A 19,899-nucleotide genomic window follows, 5' to 3' on the forward strand; every position below is an offset into this window, starting at 1 on the left:
CAAAGTCTGCTGTGATGTATGAAGATCAGATCAACAGGAAGACGTATGGATACATCAACCTTATGGGCCTCCACTGCCTGTTAAAATCCATGTTTCTCATCCATATATTTTACCACGTTCCTCATTTTCCTCCTCCTTGGTGGCACTGAGGGTGAAAGCTTTGTTGGAGGAGCCGGGTGGAAGCTGTAGGGCATGTTTATGAGCAGAGAGGCCCAGCTAAGGACAGGTAAGGCTGACGTTGTTACTTTTGATATACAGCCTATAACGGCCTGGTCTGGGACGTTTCCCCAGGAGTGTGGGGGGAGGGGGGGGGGGAATCAGCCCAGAGCAACAGCCCAGCTCTCCATGCACCAAAAAAGGTGCCTGCCTGTTGTATCTTGGATTTTTTTTTTTATTATTTTTGCTGTGGGTTCCTCAGTGACGCCCGCATTGCCTCATCTGCTCCTGCATTCCCCTCCTATGCTTCCCATAGTCCAGTTCCACAAAGCAGAGGTTAGTCCTGAGGGAGGGGCATCCTGCCCAGAGTCTCCTTTCTTCCTCACCTTGACCCCGTACCATGCAAACAGATGAGTGTGGAAGCAGAAGCTGAAAATCCTGTAAGATGTGTCTCTCCGCGATGGACGAGTGACGATCAGTCTGTTACTAATGGCAGAATTCGGAAGCCATCTGTCTCATTTCAAAGGGCGCAGCAGAAGTTATGAGGATCGAAAAGGAGGACGGCCAGCAAGAGCAGTGAACCGACCGGAGCTTATTAGCCTGTTCAGTGGGCTACATGTGGGCGGTGGGGGAAAATGAGGGGCGTTGCCCGTTTTCTTGAAGGACACCATTGTTGCAAAGCCTTATGGGAGGGCACCAGTGTGCTATGCGTGCAATGCCTGTTGTTATAGCGGTAAGAGCCCGTTACGCCCAGTGCTGGTTATACGCTAAGCAGATAATGCTGTTATCTGTGCTCCGGCGTTAGGCTTCATATTAAGCAACCACAGGGAGTCGGGTCCCAAGAAAGCTGCAGCACCCCACTGTATCTGGGAGGAGCAGTTACAAAGAAATAAAAGATTTTTCTGGGTTTTCCCTCTAATCAGAGTCCCTGTAGACCTTCCACATAGCGGCTGTCTTGAAGTTCTGGAATCTTCTCCAGTTTCTGAGGAACAGATTCGGGAGGGCCTCCCTCACTGCTTTGAAGAGTAATTCTTATGAGAACCTCCAAGAAAACAGTTATAAAACACTCATCTTTTCATATTCTAAATACAAAACACTCAAGAATTCCTTTAAACTCGAGTGCTATGCACGGAGTTTTACCCGACAAACACTGCGGATGGCTGAGAGGACACGGCGTATAAATCCGGCTTTGGAGGTCCCCAGTAGATGTTACTGATAGTGTCAGAGCCACTGCAGAGGGGTTAATGTTCCCAAAAGGAATCTGTCTGGTCCGGTAACCGGCTGGGTTGCTTCAGGCCGGTGTCCTGGCTGTTCACGAGCTGCAGGAGGGTTCCTGGCATCCAACGTCCATGCCGTTTCTACTGCGTCTGACGGAGGTGGGGGTGCTTCCGCCACCTGTGGTGCTGACGTGTGATAGGTGATCCGGGAATCCAACACTCATACCCTATGGTGCAATGGGGGGGGGGGGGGGGTGTTGTGACTGAGGTCACACGAGATCAGAAACATAGTGAGGGCTGGAGATGAAGAGCCCCCCCTATCCCATCCAACTACGCCGTATTCTGCAATGTCAACCATCATGGTGAAGATGGTGCAGGGTGGCACCCAGGACGGTATTTGCCGAGCCCCACAGTTTGTTAGCATTCTGCGTAATTAGCCACACTTGAGTCTACCTCTGTAGATGTGGCAGAAAGCATGAAGCTATCAGCTCATGCGTAATTAGCGAGCCATCTGTCACGGTAATTGGAATTTTTATTCGCAGCTGTGCAGAAGTGTGGATGTATCGCATAATTAAACAAGACCATGGAAGCACGGGACTAGACGGGGGAGCGGAGACGTCGCGGCGGATGGCTTTCTGCAGATGCTGCCCGCCACTCAAGTATTATTATTGATGAATGTACAGAATGTGCAGCTGGAACAGAGGGATCCCGGGAAAGACGTCCACTTGCACAGAGTGTCACACACCAGGGACAGCTAAACATATTCCATTCCGGCACCTAAAATCCCTGTGACTGGGACGGGGGCCGAGGGGAGTCTTCTCTGATAATGCTGGCCATTCTGCAGCTCTCTGTATCTATTGCAGCCTTTATAGGATTAGTGAAGTTCAGGATGTGGATATTGGATTTTGTTGTGTCAAAGGCATTATGGTCAATACCGTTGCTTTAAGTGAGAAACCGGAATGTTCTAGAATCTAGATTCCGGAATTCTTAAACACTAACAACTGGTTTGGAATGAGGACTCAATCTTTAATTTTAAGCTCAAGCTTATTAGTGTCTTTGCAGTGTTGCTTATATAACAGACTGTATGTCTCCTGCTGTTTTCGAGATGGGGTTAGCACCTCATGCCAGTGTGATCTGCTGGACGTCGTCTCTGAAGGCAGTATTAGTATTAAAACATTGCTTAGGGTGCAGGAAGTAACTTTCTAAACCTAATGTGAAGCAGACCACAAGACCTCAGTAAGTGTCCAACAAGCCATGTTTTTCTTGCTTAAGAAGTGGTTTGAAGTATTTGGTGTTTTGGATTTAGATGTTGACTTGCTGATATCCTTCGGTCAAAATTCAATAAATATCCATTACACAGAATTAGGTAAAAACAGGAAACCGTCTCCTCAACAAAAATGATGCAAATGAATTCCAGGTTTCAGGTTCAGACACTGTGTTAGTTTAACCTGCTAAGTCCTGGTTCCATTTTCAGTGTGTTTAACTCTGTCAGCATAACTGATTGAATCATTGGACATGAAACATTGTTTTAAATGACTAAGCATTATATCACACTGGAGGGGATTTCACTCCAAACTGGAAACCAAACTGACATTGGGAAGACATGATCTGAGAGGAACTTCCTACTCTTTAAAGTCTTGGAGGAGGTAACGTGAAAGGCTGAGGTGAGGAAAGAGCCTACTGTCGAACAAACGCTTAATGCTGTCACGCTCCTTTACGGGCGAAGACAGGCAGCACGGACAAACCGATGTGCTCTAAACTCTGAAGCGTTTCGCAAGATGAGACCCGTAGTGATTAACATCCCACGCGCCAATTAACATAAAACTGATCAATTGCGCTCAGGTAGCTCCGCACCAGATCGTTAGGTGTGTTTAGCAAAAGAATGATGTCGTTCACCAGGGTAGCTGCTGCCTCCGAGTCTCGGGAGCCGTGAAATCCGGGCTCATAAACTCCACAGCTCAATTAAAAGTGTATTAAATCTTCTGACACCCATGGCGTCTTGGCACCTGTGATTAAACTTAGCGGCACGTAAGTTTATATTATAAGCGCAATGGGATGTTGGCTATAGCGCTTGGGGTGAAGGCCGGTCGGACTCTGCAATGCCCCCGGTGTTCACATCCCAGTGGGTCGTCTACCTTTGGGCCAGGTGTATGTGGGGTCTGGTGTTTCCCGTTACACTGTCTCTGGTGTCGTGCGAGGAGGTGATGGGGGTCTCCTGTGTGTCTGGGGGGCAGCCAGCTGAGACCACCTCCCTAGGAAAAGCTGGAAAAGCCGTGTGTGGATATCGAGCAGTCATTAGATCCACTGACCCAGGACATACCTGGTTGACTACCCTGCAGAAGAGGGGTAAGGCAGTGTTAACCATGACTATAATATTCTACAGATGGAGCTCACTAATAATGGGGGGGGTAGCAACCTACAGGTCTGCACAGCCACCACAGTGACTGCCGTCTGCCCGCATGTCGGCCGACTCATCAGGCAGAAGAACAGACCAGAATGCCACACCCAACCCCCACGTTTATGTCCCTCTAGTCCATGACCTCGGGTTTGACGCCTAGGGAACTCAGGCTTTTTTCAGCTTCCAGACACACGCGTCGAGGAACAAAAAAGCAGCCAACTGGAACCAGATTAAAATAACTTGTCTGTCTAAACAGGCGGTGAGAAAGCCATGATAAATGAGCAGGCGCCCGTTTGCCTCCAGAGCGAGAGCGTTGCCGTCCGGAACCCGCCGCTGACATCTCGTCCTCCTTTCGTTGCCTGTCTTTCTCTTGTGTGAAATGTAAGTCCTGTCAGTGTGATATCTGCTCATAACATGAAATTAAAGATGCTCTCCTCTCCTCCCGGCACTGGTCAGACCTTCAGGGAAACCTCAAAGCGGTTTTTCGCCACATACGTGACTCCCAGTCCATCAAGCCTCTTGATAGCTCCTATCTACCCAATTCTTGGCGCAATAATCTCCCCGCACACCTCCCCCCATATGTTTGTCTCCGATAGGAGGGAACATGCAGAGTCAGCAGCCCATAACTGGTCCTGGTGCCCTGGTGTTTTTTTGACATCTTTAAGTTCGACCTAATAAATGGCCGACTCTCTGCTCCATCCATTGTCTTAGGAACAGCAGAAAAAAAAATACATATGAGCAGGAACAATGTGCAGGAACCTCCTCTCTTGCCCATTGAATAATTTGAATAACAGCCTCCAATGACACAATGTTCTTCTTTATGTGTTTAAGAGCACACGCACACACACACACGCACACACACACACACACACACACACCTCCTATATCAGTAATTCTGAGAGGATAGGTAGAGCTTCCCATCACTGGTCACATGACAGTCTTCTATTGGAGAAATAAGATGAGTTCCTGACTCTCTTGTCAGCTGGCAGGACTGTTTTTTTAGGAGCGTTTCATTGCCCAGCGTCCCAGGAGAAGATGCTTCTTATCTTAGAAATGAGAGAAGGTAACTCTCCTCAGGCACTATCACTGAGTGAAAATAGAACTTCTCCCACATTCTCGTGCCTAATCCGGCCACCGATAGCAGGGCCGACGTGGCATATTTACAGAATCCTTGCACTCCTCTCCACCTGATGAACATCTACCTACTAAACACTTGGCCTATGCCGTTGTTAGGCGTTGAATTGGGGCCCCGCTGCCTGTTTTCAGTCCTTGTAGCATTTCCCTGAAACTCTCCATCTCTTGACGTATTTCCCGTTCTATTAATTCAGGGGAGTGGTCATCGAGGTACCCGATGCCCGGGTCAGCCATCGGTGTTTTTCATTTTCATTTCCCAGAAATGGTTATTTTGGGAAGCGAACTGAATGACTCGATTGGTATCACAGCAGTGTGAAACTCGTGCTGTAAATTGTTCCCTGCGATGGCCCGACCTACCTCCATCACATATTCCTCCAGAGAGCTGATGCCCCCCTAGTCAATAAACAGTTATGGAAAGCGAGTGGTCTTTTATCCCCTGTAAATTTACTTAAACATACGTGAAAGCATACGTCACATCTGCTAAAAACTCGGGAAAACCGAGTCGGATATGTTCCATTTGCCACAGAAGTAGCAATACCATGAACTCATATGAAAAAGCAAGATTTTTTGCTTAGCTGGACAACTTGTCGGATTTAAGGTACCTCAGTTTAAATGGCCTTTATCTTCGTTCACTTACAATTAGCCCGAACTACCTTAAATCCGACAAATAATCCGACTCATCATGAAATCCAATTCTAGCCCGGTTAATTGGTAGCCATTGTTAGCAATATCCAAGGAACACAATTTCCTCTTTGTTCATATGTCTGAAAGTTCGTAAGTTGAAAGTTCATAAGTAGAGGAGCGTCTGTATTTTATTATGATTATCATTATTACTACTTAGTAAATAAGCACAACTTTCAACATCTACCCACATTTGCTGTCCCTTCACAGTATTGAGACACTTTAGGGACTCCAGATCTCAGCAATTCGAGGAGAGTGTGACAGAATCACAGCGTGTGACTGAATCACAGAGTGTGGGTGTTGTCTCCTGTCCCCAGACCAGTTCAACCGAATCACCTGCTACCTTCTCTCCTGCGGTCGACACTAGCTACGATTCAGAAGTATCGCCTTAAACCCTTAATGTACAAGAACATGGAAACTAAGCCAATAGCTTTGTCATTTTCCAAAATGTTATAAGGCCTTGTAATTTAATTAGACAGGTTATATTTTCTAAATATTGTAGCGCTGGTGAGGTGGCTCCGCATAGCAGAGCCCATTAACAGTAAGGAGGATGCTGGGAAAACTGTAAATAGCCCCTTGTTTGTAAATACTTGTTGTGTTCCCAGTTGTCATGTGTTGCCCTTGCCAGTGTCATGCATGAACCCTGTCCGACCCTTGTATGTCTTTAGCCATTGTATGAATTACCCACCGTGTGTGTGCCTTACTGTCCGACGTCTGACCTCCCTGCGGTTTCAGATGTGAAATTGTTTGTTGTCTGTGTTACACCTTTGAGGTCTTGATAAAAAGCCATTCGTTCCCTTTAAAACTTGTGCTTTGGCACTGCAGTGATTCCTCAGTCTGCCAGACGATTCATATTGTGTTTGAGGGTGGGTAGTACTGTTTCTGCCCATTTCCTGGGTTTGGGTTTTGAGTTCCGTTTCTCCTCTATATGTGTATGTGTGTGTGTGTGTGTGTGTGTGTGTGCACGTAAGTATTATTTGGAGTTGTGTGCATGTTCTTTCCGCGCTGTGCAGGTTCCTTGCTGTAGTCCAAAGACGCAAAATTAGCTTAAATGGAGAAACATCTCTGACATTCCTCATTTCTCCAGCCGTCATCCTCTATGGGTTTGTAAGAGGGTCAAACACATATTTCCCTTCAAAATACTGCTTGTACTTTTGTGCTGTAAGATGCTGAATACATGATATCAGACACTATTTACTGTTTCTGTTTGTTTTTGGGCCTGTTTCCCATGTTTTTGCGAAACAGATCAGTCTGCTCTATCTAAATTCATATTTTATACATAAAAACATTTCATTGTCTCCCTCCCTAATTACCTCTGTTCGGTTTTCTAAGCTGTTCGGAGATCACGCACGCCAGGAGGAAAGAGTTATGACCTGTCTGGCTGTAGGAATTCGCGCCTCCTGGGGCTATTCGCAATCGTGACATTTGCGTGTGAGAGGCTTCGAGGTCTTATTTTTACGGTAATAGGAGCTCTGGTATTGCGCTCATTCTTATCCTTTCTCTGAATTTCAGATTGGCACAAACTTGCATTCAAAATCCTATATGTTTTGTCATGTATGTATGTTTTGTATGGTGCCTAGGTACAGTCCTTTAAGTTTGCTAGTTGACTTCCTGACCCCTTGCACCTGCAGAATGCATTCGTACCAGGCGCGACACACATCTCCTTTACTCCTTTTCCTTCCACTTAAAGGCACGTAACAGGAGTAAACTGCCAACGAGGTCCCTGGACTGAGAAACACAAAACAGATTGTCAGTAACAGTTTCCACATTTGCTGAAAATGCAATATACAGGTAACGGACTGTTACATTGCAGCCAGACCCTGAAAATAGCCTCAGTGGAAGAATAACACATTTCACTTAGCCTTGTTTTTGGACAGGAACTCGAGGTATTTCGATTACAACGAAATGCTGACTGTTCAAAGACATAAATGATATCACCTGCGTACAGAAGGCTATAGATCTCAAGGGTTAATGTTTTAATGATATTTGGCATTCGGGAAATGACACCAGCAAGTGCCATTGGACTCAGAAATTGGACTCCTGGATGTCATATCTCACTTATGACATCTGGAAACATGAAACCAGCAAAATTATAAATCAACTGAAGCAATTTCAGCAACTATTAACAACATGCTGAAAATAGTTTCCTTCACCATTTATACTCTGCATTACAAATATACTATAAATCAATACAAAAAACAATTAAAGGAGAAACATTGTTCATATGTCCTGTGTGTGTGCAGGTTAACAAGACATCGGTGTGGGCACTACAAAGAATAGAGTGTCAAATAAAAGGGTTATATTTGCCTCATGAATATCTGAATGCAGAAAGCGTTCCTACAGTCTCAAGGACTCCGTGCGCTTTAAATTATCTACTAAAATATTTATTTGTCCAAGCTGCAAACACATTAACTTCATTACCCCATATGCAGCGAAAAAAATCGAGATAACATCCAATGATTTCAATACCCCTAAAGAAAGCTGCAAAATGTGTTTGTACACAAGGGATTATCGAAATCTTTACTTCAGTTGAAACAATGGTGGTAGACCAGCAGTAGCCGATAACGTCTGGAATTTGATTACGCATTAACTTAATAATAAGGGCGCAGATTCCGCTAATCCATTTCCTTCTGTTCAAAAAAAAAAAAAAAAACACGTCCCTAAAGGGACCTACGCACAATAATATAATATAAAAATAGAGGGGACTATCAGTTTTCTGCACTATTCAGATATCCAGCACGTGAGGTCAGAACTGCGATTCTGTAAGGTGGTTTTGTCCTTCCCAGCATCGATTGCATACTCGCTGAACATAAATTAAAGTCTTAATGGAAGTTTGTATTGAAAAAGAAAATAAACAGAGGATATTGAATGGCTATTGATTGTAGTTTAATCTTTCGAGATTAAATATTTCAGTAATGGGATCTTATTCTCCTCACGAGCTAATCAGCTTGGGGAAAAAACATCCTTGCAATCATGAAATCCTTTTCATGTGATCGCTAAATGCAATCCACTCTCACGTTGAGGCTTCATTTCATTGTGTTGGGGGGGACCATTTCTCATCTTCAATGAAAGGAAGCCGAGGAGAGAAACTTTAAGATGGAGGTTGCTCTATAAACGCAGATGAACGCTGTGTTCCACAAACATGATGGGCCTTCATAAACTTCAGTGTTTATGCCGTGATTGCAGTGGGAGAGGGGAAAAGATGGGGTCCTGTTTCATTCCCATACTGGTGGAAAAACAGTCCTCCTGCAAGCACTTCTGAACTTTGCCCTCTAAAACAGAGCACTGGGTTTGGTGGTGTTTGTTTTCTTCTGCTGGCGTTGCGCACGATGGGATATTTCCCCCACGGCAACCCTAATGTTGTTATTGAGATGGATAGTTGGAGCATTCTGCTTACGCGAAAAAGGCCTTTTCAGTCCAAACGACAGTAGACCGAAACCGCAAAAATGGCAAAACTAGGTCGTAATGTTACGCAAAACACCTGAAAATGATTTGATGGTGTCGTTTATGATGACGGTGGAAAGACAGCTGCACCCCAGACCCCTTTTATCTCTGATCAGATCTTTCATTTCGATAGATGAAAGTACTTCAGTAAGGCTAGACAAAGCCCTAAGTTCAATGGAGGCATATAAGGAGACCTGCAGTATGATACGATTTTCAAGGGCTTCAGAAGACAAGGCTTCACCATCTTTTATGCTGTTAATCATATGAACAAATGGATCCTACCTCCCTTTTCCCAATTCTCTGCATTGACTCATAGTGGAATTCAGGATACATTATAAAATTCTCATCCTCCCCTACAGAGCCCTGCATGGTCCGGCCCTGTTAAACAATGTGGATGTCCTGCACTCCACAAGCCCTTCTTTCTGTCCCTTGCACCAGGCTAAAGATGCATGTGGATTTTACATTTCAATCAGTGGCTCCCAGACTGTGGAACAGTCCTACACCAGCACTGAGATTTGTGCAATCAGTCGAACAGTTTAAGGCCCAGCTAAAGACTTATCTATTTAAACAAGCCTTTGGATAGCTTGTGTTTGAATATTCTATTTTATGCTCTGTATTTTAACTTGCATGGCATTTTATTTATTTCATTTTATTGTTCAGCGCTTTGTGATGTCTGTCTCTGAAAAGCACTTTATAAATAAACTTTACTTGTTTGCGTTAAAGTAATATCAGAGTTTCTATGCCGCATATGTTCTATTTTGACACTTAGTTCACTTCACTAGAACAGTAATAATATTGACTTTAGTAAGAAGGACGAGACCTGGTACAATTCACAGGTAATGGACCGAGGCTGGGCATTCCAGAAGGTTCTTCGTGATGGAGTGTCCTGCATCCCCATATGACAGCTGAAATCTGTGGATCAGCTGGAATTGAAAAAGCAATAGATCACAGACCCCACTGCTTTGTTTGGACAGATGGACAGGGTCCTATCAGAAGTGACAGGACACCCCAACGACTCCAGAACATATGCAAATATTTTGATTTTTTGAGAACAACACTGGGACGTTGCAGCAGCTGGTGCAGCGCTCGGACCTGACAGGATATCCTTGGGAGGCAGTGGAATGGAGATTTAGGGCAAAGACGACATCGCTTCTTCAGCATTGATGCTGCCAATGGCTCAAACCAGGGATTAGCATAAGGTCTACATGCACCGAAACAAGCCGTCAAGGCCGAAGGTTTAAAAGCTGTTCATTTATATTCATAACTACATGTATCATGTGCTTTCCAGAAGCTGGTATGCTGTATGTGTCCACTGATTAAGAACGTGAGAAATTACTTTGTATTTAATCACTTATAATGTTTTTATAGTTATTATGCCAAACATCACTGCTGTCATGCATGGTTTCACATAAGAACCATGTTCTGTGAAATTGCACCGTGACATTTGAGAAATTTCGCAGACAAATTGCAGCACTTGAATTACCAGAATGTTCTTGTAAGTTTGGTACGATGGGGTTACAAGGGAAGGGTGTCCATGTCTTATGACAGTCAAGCGGTAAATCTTCAGGGACTGTTGACTCTTAAATCACCTGCCTAACAAATTTTGTGTAGGTAAAGAACTGCTGGTACCTGGTTGATGCCTGTCTATTAGGCCTGGACGATATGGCAAAAATTTATATCACGATATATTTCTTAATTTTGGTCGATACGATATAATTCCGATATCGATATGGGTAATATTAAAAAGCCTCAGGAAAAAACTGCCGAGGACACGCACAATGGTTGTCTGCAAACTGAATTTGCAAAGTCTATAATACCTCCAGGCTCCTCCTATTAAAATTATATAATTTTTTTTTAAAATAAAAACAGTACAAAAAAAAAAAGGTTCACTTTTTTTTTGTATTTAGCCTTTACAAACAAGAAATGTGAAATAAACTATCAAATAAATAAAACTCTCAGACTCAGCTTATTAACAATAATATATTTCCATTTAAACTAGAACAGGCTGATTATTCATATACAGTCGAACCCGGTTATGTCGCCGGCCTAGGGGGTTGCCAAAAAGCGTCGAGATAACCGATGATCGAGATAACCGAAAACCAATATGGCAGCAATATATTAGCATGTGCTTGAAATGTATTTATGTGCGTTAATAACTGAGAATGTACATGCACGGGTTTTTGGCATTGCCGCGATTTGTTTTACGCGATCGGCATGCTATAAATATGTACATACATCGGGGCCGGTTCTAGACATGCATATATGAGGGGGCAGACAGAAATGTGAAGGGGGCACATGGTGGCGACAAAGGCGGGAAAGGGGTGGGGTGGTGCTCTGGATAACTGTTTTTGTCATGTAATTGGATTGCACTTTGTCAGGCCTCTGCCCTAAGACCTGTCCAACTTGGGTGTCCCACCTGAAGGCTAAGCTTCTGCTGGTGTAGCTCTTAGGGTCACTGAGGCACGCAAAGCCCCTGACCACAGTAAGGTGGCAATCCCACAGGGGGAAAACTGAAAAGTAAAACAAAAAATAAAATAAAATATTCCTCATCAGATTAAAAACAAGACATTTACCTTAATTGGATGGCCTATATCAAACATATTTGAACCCAACAAAACACTTTTCACTATTGCCAATATTACCAAAACTAAAAAGGGTAGGCTAAGTTATGAAAAAGAAAAAATCAATTCACCGAGTCTTGAAATATAAAACTGAAAAATAGGATCGGTCAGGGTTCATTTCACTACATGTTGTACTTGTTATAACTATGTATGTGACGAATAAAGAATCTTGAAATCACAACGAACAAGTCGCTCAATGAGAATGAATGACGTAACCGACTGGCTAAGCTGCTTCTAGCGCCAAGGTGGTTCAAATGGTACGATCCACACTAGGGGTGTCTAAAATCGTTTTACATAAAATTTTCCTACAAGGTGAGGTTCTTTCTTAAAAAAAAAAAAAAACAACAAGAAAAATGTTAATACCCCCCCCCCCAAAACTGCTATTTTTGTCTATTTGGGGGGGGTCGTGATCGGGGGGTACTGGGGGGTACAGTACCCCCCGATCAAGACCCCCCCCAAACAGACAAAAATAATTCGAACCATGATCTCACTAATCACTATGATTTTGACGAGAGAGATTGCTGTTTCCTCCAAACCTTCCGCAATCACGCAGCTCATTTCGCTTTGCCCTGCCTACTGAGAAACTGGCTCATTTGCATACTAACAGTGATTGGATGTTTAGCTGGGGGGAGGGTGAGTGGGGGATCTGCCGAGTGCTGCGTGAGCCCGCGCACAAACAGAACGCGGAGGGAAAGAGCGAACAAGAAGTGAAACTTATCATCTCGTTTGTGCCTTTTTCAGTGGATTTTTCAGCTACTGTAGTAAATCTTGTCCATATTCAGTTTGTGGGTAATTATTATTTTCTTCCTCAACTTCTAAAAGTTTGATTTAAGGGGGCAGGACGTTTGCTTAAGGGGGCGTTGCCCCAGCGTAGAGCCGGCCCCGACATACATGTTGGCTAACAAAAGGCATACCACCAACTAACAGCAGAGATTTACCAGTAAACAATAAAAACCACCGTCGTTTCTTGATACAAACCTTTAATTATATTCTCCAACATTGAAAACACAAAGATCGCTCACAAAATCACAAAAAACCTGCGGGGTGTACTGTAGTTCGTTTTCACAAAAAGCTAACCAGTGTCAAAATTAAATTCACGAGTCATTTCCCTCTGACGCAGCTCTGAAAAGTATCATACACGTGGTTACTATGGTTTCTTTACAAAGTCTAAAATGCTTTGTTGCTTTTGCTTTTAACAGTCTGCTTAAACAAATGCTTCAATATTATTTATGCTGTCTAAAAAAGTTTTACCTGGATCACGTTTCACAGCTGCGTTGTTCAGCAAATTACCATGCAAATGCGATTTGAATACGCGCTGTTTAGCACTTGTGATACATGTAAAAGTATATCGAAATATCGGAAATGTGTTTAAAAATCGTATCACCGTTATCGAAAAAAAATATATCGCGATATATATTGATATCGAATTATTGTCCAGCCCTACTGTCTATTGGGGAAAAAGTTGTCATTTAGCCCTATAAAGAATAAGTAAACAGTTCTCAATGCAGACCTAAAATTATGTGTTTTTATCTTTCCCACTGCAGGAACTCTTTTCCAGAACCAGGACTTTTTTCAGGAACCAAAATTTTTTGTCACGTCCTCAAGAACTCAGACTAACTGCAGTTTCGGAACCTTTTTTTTAGTCCCTACTCTTGACTAAGCCTGTGCCCCAATTCAGAGGCTGCATCCTTCAAAGGCTGCATGTGAAAGCTGTCTCATTTCCTAGGCTCCTTCAAATGAGGTCTAGGAATGTGTCCTTCTTTTCCTGCTCTGCAAAGGATGCACCTGACTGATCCTTTGTGGTCCAGTCTATCCCAAGATTCATTGTGCAGAGGTAACGTGGGTGTGTCCCAGCTGGCTAGCACTTCCTGACTTGGGTAAGGATGGGAACAGCTGGTGATGGAAATAGGAAATTATCCTTAGGCCAGTCAATCCCATTTGACAACACTTTCTGTTTGACCTTGAAGAACACGACCTACAAAGGGCACGCCTTCATACACTTTGTCCTTCAAAAGGTTGCAACCCCTGAATTGGGACACAGCTTAGGTACGTTTTTGTTCTACCACAAACTACTGGCCTATAGTGATAAACCTTGCTGACTGGTTGACCACAAGCACCTTCGCTAACTTGGAAGACATGCCGGAAGTGCGGGAAAGAGGGACAGAAATAGTGGAGTGAAAATTGAGCAGATGGAGTTATTTTTGAACCTCAGTTACATTTAATGCACCAATGAATGCCTTTTTGCCTACATCTCCGTATTTCTACATTGGAAAGTTTGATCAATAACTGAATGTTAGAGTTATATAGGGCATTTTCAAGACACCCAAAGTGCTTTACAGAATCAATGGGGAGCCACTTCAGCCAGCACCACTGTGCAGCCCCCACCTGGATGATGCGCCACAGGCTGCACCAGTACGCTCACCACACAGTAGCTAAGGTGGTAAAGGGGCACGAGAGAATTCACCAATTAGATATAGGGGATGATTAGGAGGCCAGATCTGATAGTGCCAGAGTGGGCAATTTTAGCCAGGGCATCTGGGTACCCCCCCCCCCCCCCCACTCTACTCTTACAAAAGATGCCCAGGGACCTTTGATGACCTCAGAGAGTCAGGACCTCGGTTTTACGTATAAAAGTACGTCATTCAGTTGTTGCTCAGGTGGGTGTATATAGTTTTTGTCTGAATGTTCGCTCACCGTGCCTCCAGAGAGCTTGACATGCAACGTTCTTCTGCTGCAGGGCTATCGTGGACCTCAGCCAGGAAGCAAGAGGCACAGCGGTGGGCAGAAGCCGCTGGAAAATGATCCGTGCGTCCATATGGAAGCAAGGCTGGCAGGCTCGTTGGACGAGGTGAGTCGCTACCCCTGAGTCATGTGTCCTGGAGGAAAGAGGCATTCAAAAAAAACAAAACAAAAAAACAACACAGCTGGTTCCGACATACATGGGAAAGCAGGTTTCCTGTGAAGTACCTTCTACCCCCCTGACAACCAGGCCAGCAATCTATAGGAAACTGTCACATCAGCAGTGATGGTAAGCATGGGATTTTAGACTGGTCTGGAAATCAAGACGGCCACTAAATGATGCCACAGCTCACTGTCAGCTTTGTAGTAATATCAATTTTAGCTTAATAGTCTAGAAGAATGGGTTTCACACTGTTGCCATTACTAACCTGAATTAAACAGACCTTTGTGCTTTTTTTCATCAGTATATATAGATTGGAGGTGGTCATTATGGCATCCTGACAGAAGACAAGATTCCAGTTGCTTTCACTGATGCACAGGGCTCTGGTTTATTTCACACAAGTCAACTCTCCTTCGGCTGGTCTTGGATCCGCAGGCTGTACAGGACTAGCGGCTAAAATCCATACAAATTGAAAAGAAGTGCATGAGTGGTTCTTATTCAGGAGTGATATTCTGGGTGTTTTCTAAAGACAGCTTTTCCATTTTACGTGATGTTCTACAGGAAGGTTGTGATCTATCTGGTTAAAGGAGATAATGCAACATTCGAGCTCAGTTTTTATTTCCCAGATAGTAGTGAAGTGTAATATCTGCCCTTCCATCAATTTCCAACCACTTATTCAGTACAGGAGAGCCAGAAGCCTGCAGTCAATCTGAGGAAGCAGAGCTGGGGAGCGGCTGGACAGAATGGCAGTCCAGTACAGCACGCACACACCAGTGGCGGAGCCAGGAAATATTCAGTGGGGTAGCTGGGGCGGGACCAGAGGTCATTTTGGGGCGGCACATAAATCAAAATATGAATATAAGGCATCTAGAAAATAAGGGAACATTTAAGGCACATAGACGCTATAACTCTACATTGTTTATTATTCAGGCAGTGGTGGAATTATCAAATAAACATTTAATTTAAATTCAATTCCTTGCAGTTAAGGTAACAAGCGTACACTAAGCACAAGATTCCCAAACGTCTGCATTGCTGCCGTTCTGAGAGCATGTTTAGCTCAGCTGTGCAGTGAGTTTATTCCTTATCAGTACAGTAAATCATGAACAGAGAAACAGGTACGGAGTAAAAGCAGTTTTTAAGTCAAAGTCTGAGTTAACCACAAAAAAGCAAATATGAAAGGGGTGGCCAAAGGGGGGGACAGATTTCAGTCTAGGAGAACCACGGCCGGCTCTTGCCCCCCCGCTCCACGTATGGCACACACATTCACACTCTGGCCAATTTAAAGTATTAATGTAAATTTATCAAGCTTCTCTGAGTTCCTGACCTGAGAGACCTGTCTTTTATTGATTTTGTTGTGCAGGCATTTCTTAGTAGAACAGCAAATATCACCACTACACCTAAATCATTTCTTCTAGTTGCCAGTTATTACGTCTGAGTTTGTACGCAAAGTTCATTTTGTACTTTAAAACGATGCATTAGATTAGATCATGGATATTACATTTGGAGAGACTACTCATAGTGCAAATCAGACCACGGTCTTTGTAGTTACACCGTGACCTGTTATACATTAAGTTTTTTAACAGTCTTTATTTTTATCAGCTGAGAGTATCGTGTTTTGGGCTTCCATTCTGTTTATGCAGCGTGTGAATAATTTAAAGAGCAGAATTTCACTACTGCCAGCTCCCCGCTTATTACAGACAGCAGCAGAGCAGACTTTGGAGCCGATGTAAGATATTATCGTCACACTCTTAGGTATAAATCTGATTTATATTCAAAGCTGACATTTCATTGTTTTGTTTTCTCTTCAGCTGGGGCGTAGAGTCCTGCAGTACACGCAAACATTAATTACACACGGTAAAACGAAAACCAATAAAGGAATGCAGCAAAACATAATGATTTTAAAGCGACTTGCCTTTGGCAGATTAAACTCATTTTTAGTTTCAGGAAAAAAAAATCATGTTCTGTAAATAGAGTTTGCAGAGAATACAAAGCGGCGACCTGCAGGGTGTATTTCTAGCGTATTACCCTCCACACCGTCTGCTTATAGTCATCTCCGCACCAGACGCGAATATAATATTACCATTGAAACATAACCCCAGATACCATTGTTATTCTTGCGACAGTTATATGTTAACTATGCGTTTCGCACCAACTCTCATACTGGCATTTGTCTTTGCACGCATTGTCCAGGGCATGGTGCTTTAATAATCATTTAAATAAATGAGTAGCTTTCAGACCGTGTGTTTTGAGTTGTCAGCCTTAATTCAGGCGTACCAGTCGTGTTTCAATTATTTGCTTTTAATCAAAAAGTGTATTGATTTGAGTCACGCGGCCATGGTTTTAGTTGAGAATAAAAAATATTTGTGAACCTGGAGTTTAATGTGGATTTTTTCCGCCATCCATACCCCTCCTCCAAAAAAGCCGCATGCGTGTGACCAGGCGATCAAGTCTGCAATACCCAGGCCTTGTGCATTGCATTACAAACCACGGCACAAACGGTTCGTATTCAAGCTGCACAGTGCTGCACCAGCCCTCCGGCTTCCGATCGCTTTCATTTCCCGTTTACAGGCGCCTTTTGCTGGTGATCCGTGTTTTAAAAAGGCACCCAGTCCCCGCCAGGCGCTGCATGCTGGCCGGCTGCGGTCACTCCTCACGCAGCAGTCATCGCGTCTCAGCGCCGCTTCCCGTTAGTGCAGGCAGGCGGTGAGCTCCGTACAGAGCCAAAGTAAATCACGCCGTTTAAGTGCTTTTCCGAGCGCATGCCGCGATATTTCGGGTTTTTTTTAAAGGCGTCGTTTAATCTCTGTCCAAAGCATCGTTTTCTCCTTCCGCTTATTGATTCTGCGGATAAACTAAACTTTACCCACACTTGCAGGGGTCCCCGTGGAACCCGGTCCCAGGGTTGCCAACTTTGGTCAGCCGGCTGGAGTGAGATTTTCAATTCGCGTCTGCACAAACATGCACACGCATTTACATGTATGTAAGAGTTTTATTACCATGTAAATAGTCTGCATGGTTTGCAAACTACCCCAACGCTTTTAATTTAGCTAATTTTAGGTTTGTAATGGAGTAACATAGATCTGCCGAAAGATTCCTTGCGTGAGTCTGAAAGCGTGAGTGTCAAGCCGGATGAGTGAGATCTGGCAACCCTGCGGTCTTCAAACGCCAGTTCTGCAAAGTGCGCGTTTGGTTGATATGGTCACATTTCTGTCCTCCAGGGAGTGAAACATTGACGGAAATCCTGGATGAGAGATGAGTGTTTCCAGGTTGTTGTACAAATAAGAGATTTTCCGGTGTGGTGCAGTCCCACTGTGGCATATTGAGAGGCAGGGGCGCTGCTAGAGATTTTGGGCCCCATGAAAGCATATCATATTAGGCCCCCCAGTCTAAAGCAATCCAGTTATTTTCCTAATTTTTTAGGGCCCCTGTCGCTCAGGGGCCCTTGGAATCGTCCTAGGTTTCCTCCCCCTTACGGCGCCCCTGTTGAGAGGAGAGATATAACCGGCTCTCCGACTGGTATTTCTTTGCCACTAGCTTCTATTACGCCACTGCGTTTGATAAGACCTCATAAGGACAGGACATGTGGCGAATCCAATGTCTTTGTTAAAATTACAATTGATTTTTCTACCTGCGTGCCGCTTTGCTTTAGGGAGTCGAAATTGTAATTATATAAGCAAACATGAAACAAAAATGCATAAATGGAATGACGGCTTTGCTTAACCTAGACTTAAAAACTCGACTTGTTCTGCAAACACATTCCTGAAGAAAATAATTGCACAGTTTAGCCTGTACACGAATAGCACAAGGACTCTATTAAGAAGCCTGGAGAGCATTAATTGAGGGTTGAATTAAGGATGTTCTGTGCTGTGGCTGCATTTTCTTGAGCCCGACGTAGGATTTGAGTAGCTTCATGGTATTTTAGCTGCCTGGAGGACATTAGATACGATGCTTCCCCCCTACTGGAGGAGACAACCCAAACCTGAGTGATTACTGGAAAACATTCACTTCCTGGAACTGGGGCTGTAGTTAAACCAAGTCCCACCGCCACCCAGTTTCAGAACAAGACAGAACGCAGAGGTGGAAAATTCATGTCCAGAAAGTACAAATCCAGACCAAAATTTTGTTTCAACCAACCAGTTGAGTACTCTGGGATTGTACTGTAACTCTTTATGCTTAACTGGTTGCTTGAAACAAAATCTTGGTCTTGATTTGTACTCTCTGGACATGAACTTCTGACAAAGGTAAATGCTTACAGTGCAATACAAAAACTCAGCAGGTGAACTGTACAGCTGCTTTTATTTGCGAAGCGGTGGTTTCATGGAGGTGGTCTCAGGCACACATGTTCAGGGGAAGAACCTCCATACACTGGTGCCTTCACACTTACCAAATCAGAAAAAAACAGCTTATCAGTGTAGGTGTCACATTTCACTGTAGATGGGCTGTGAGGGTGGAGGGGGGTCGTGATAGCTGAGCTTTAAGACAGGAGCGCAGCATATGGCACCCTCACGCAGTTTTGTGTTGACCAGACATTCTTTCCTTATTATTGTCTACTGCTGTCTTGCTGATTTTTTGTCACTTTTTTTAAAGGGGTTGTGCAGTGGTTTGCACTGTTGCCCCACACCTCTGGGACCAGGGTTCGAGTCTCCGGCATGGCTCCATGTGTGTGGAGTTTGCATGTTCTCCCCGTGTCGTCGTGGGGTTTCCTCTGGTGGGTTGGCGCCCCTTCCTGGGTTGTTCCCTCCCTTGCACCCATAACCTCCAGTATAGGCTCTGGACCCCCTGCTCCCCTGAATAGGATAAGCGGTTACAGAAGATGGATGGACTTTTAAGAAAAATCCTTCAGGCCCATTGTACCTGGGGCTATTGAAGAAGGAGGTTACCCAGGGCCCTTAATCTTTACAGGCTTGAAATATTAATTTTCCCCAATGGCGCAACATCAAAGCGCTCTGCAGTTTCACCTGTTTTTTAAAAAAATTTATGAATGCTTTTTAAAAGGAAACATTAATTCTGCCGTGTGTCGCTGTCCTAGTTTATCGCGGCAGAGATGGCTTTGCAAGTGGATTGATGTATTTAATCCAGTCACAGAAGTTGTCCTGCCCGTAGTCGTCGTGTTAAGACGTTCATCTCTGTTCTGGATGATGTGAAAGGTAATCGTTTGCTCGTTCACAGAAGTCTGCTTCAAACACGCAGGCCAGCGGGTTGCCTCATGGATGAAGAGCCAGTGCACGTGTCGTGGGGCTCACTGGATCGTGCCCAGAAGGGGATCACACAGTGATACCAGAGCTTTGTCAGTAAGGCAGGGGTAGCCAGTTTTACCCAGCAAGGGCCACTGTGTTTGCGCATGTTTTG

At 44.1% G+C, this 19,899-nt stretch overlaps 1 long non-coding RNA gene across 1 annotated transcript; it reads left to right on the top strand.

The window, feature by feature from the left end:
• Positions 1-12,137: 12,137 nt before the first annotated feature.
• On the top strand, positions 12,138-16,873 carry LOC111844952 (uncharacterized). Its single transcript, XR_011993680.1, has 4 exons — positions 12,138-12,440; positions 13,196-14,308; positions 14,389-14,499; positions 14,855-16,873. It is a non-coding gene; the product is annotated as an uncharacterized lncRNA (long non-coding RNA).
• The last annotated feature ends 3,026 nt before the right edge of the window (positions 16,874-19,899 follow it).

Source organism: Paramormyrops kingsleyae, chromosome 11 (genome assembly GCF_048594095.1).
Source record: "Paramormyrops kingsleyae isolate MSU_618 chromosome 11, PKINGS_0.4, whole genome shotgun sequence".
Lineage (NCBI taxonomy): Eukaryota > Metazoa > Chordata > Actinopteri > Osteoglossiformes > Mormyridae > Paramormyrops > Paramormyrops kingsleyae.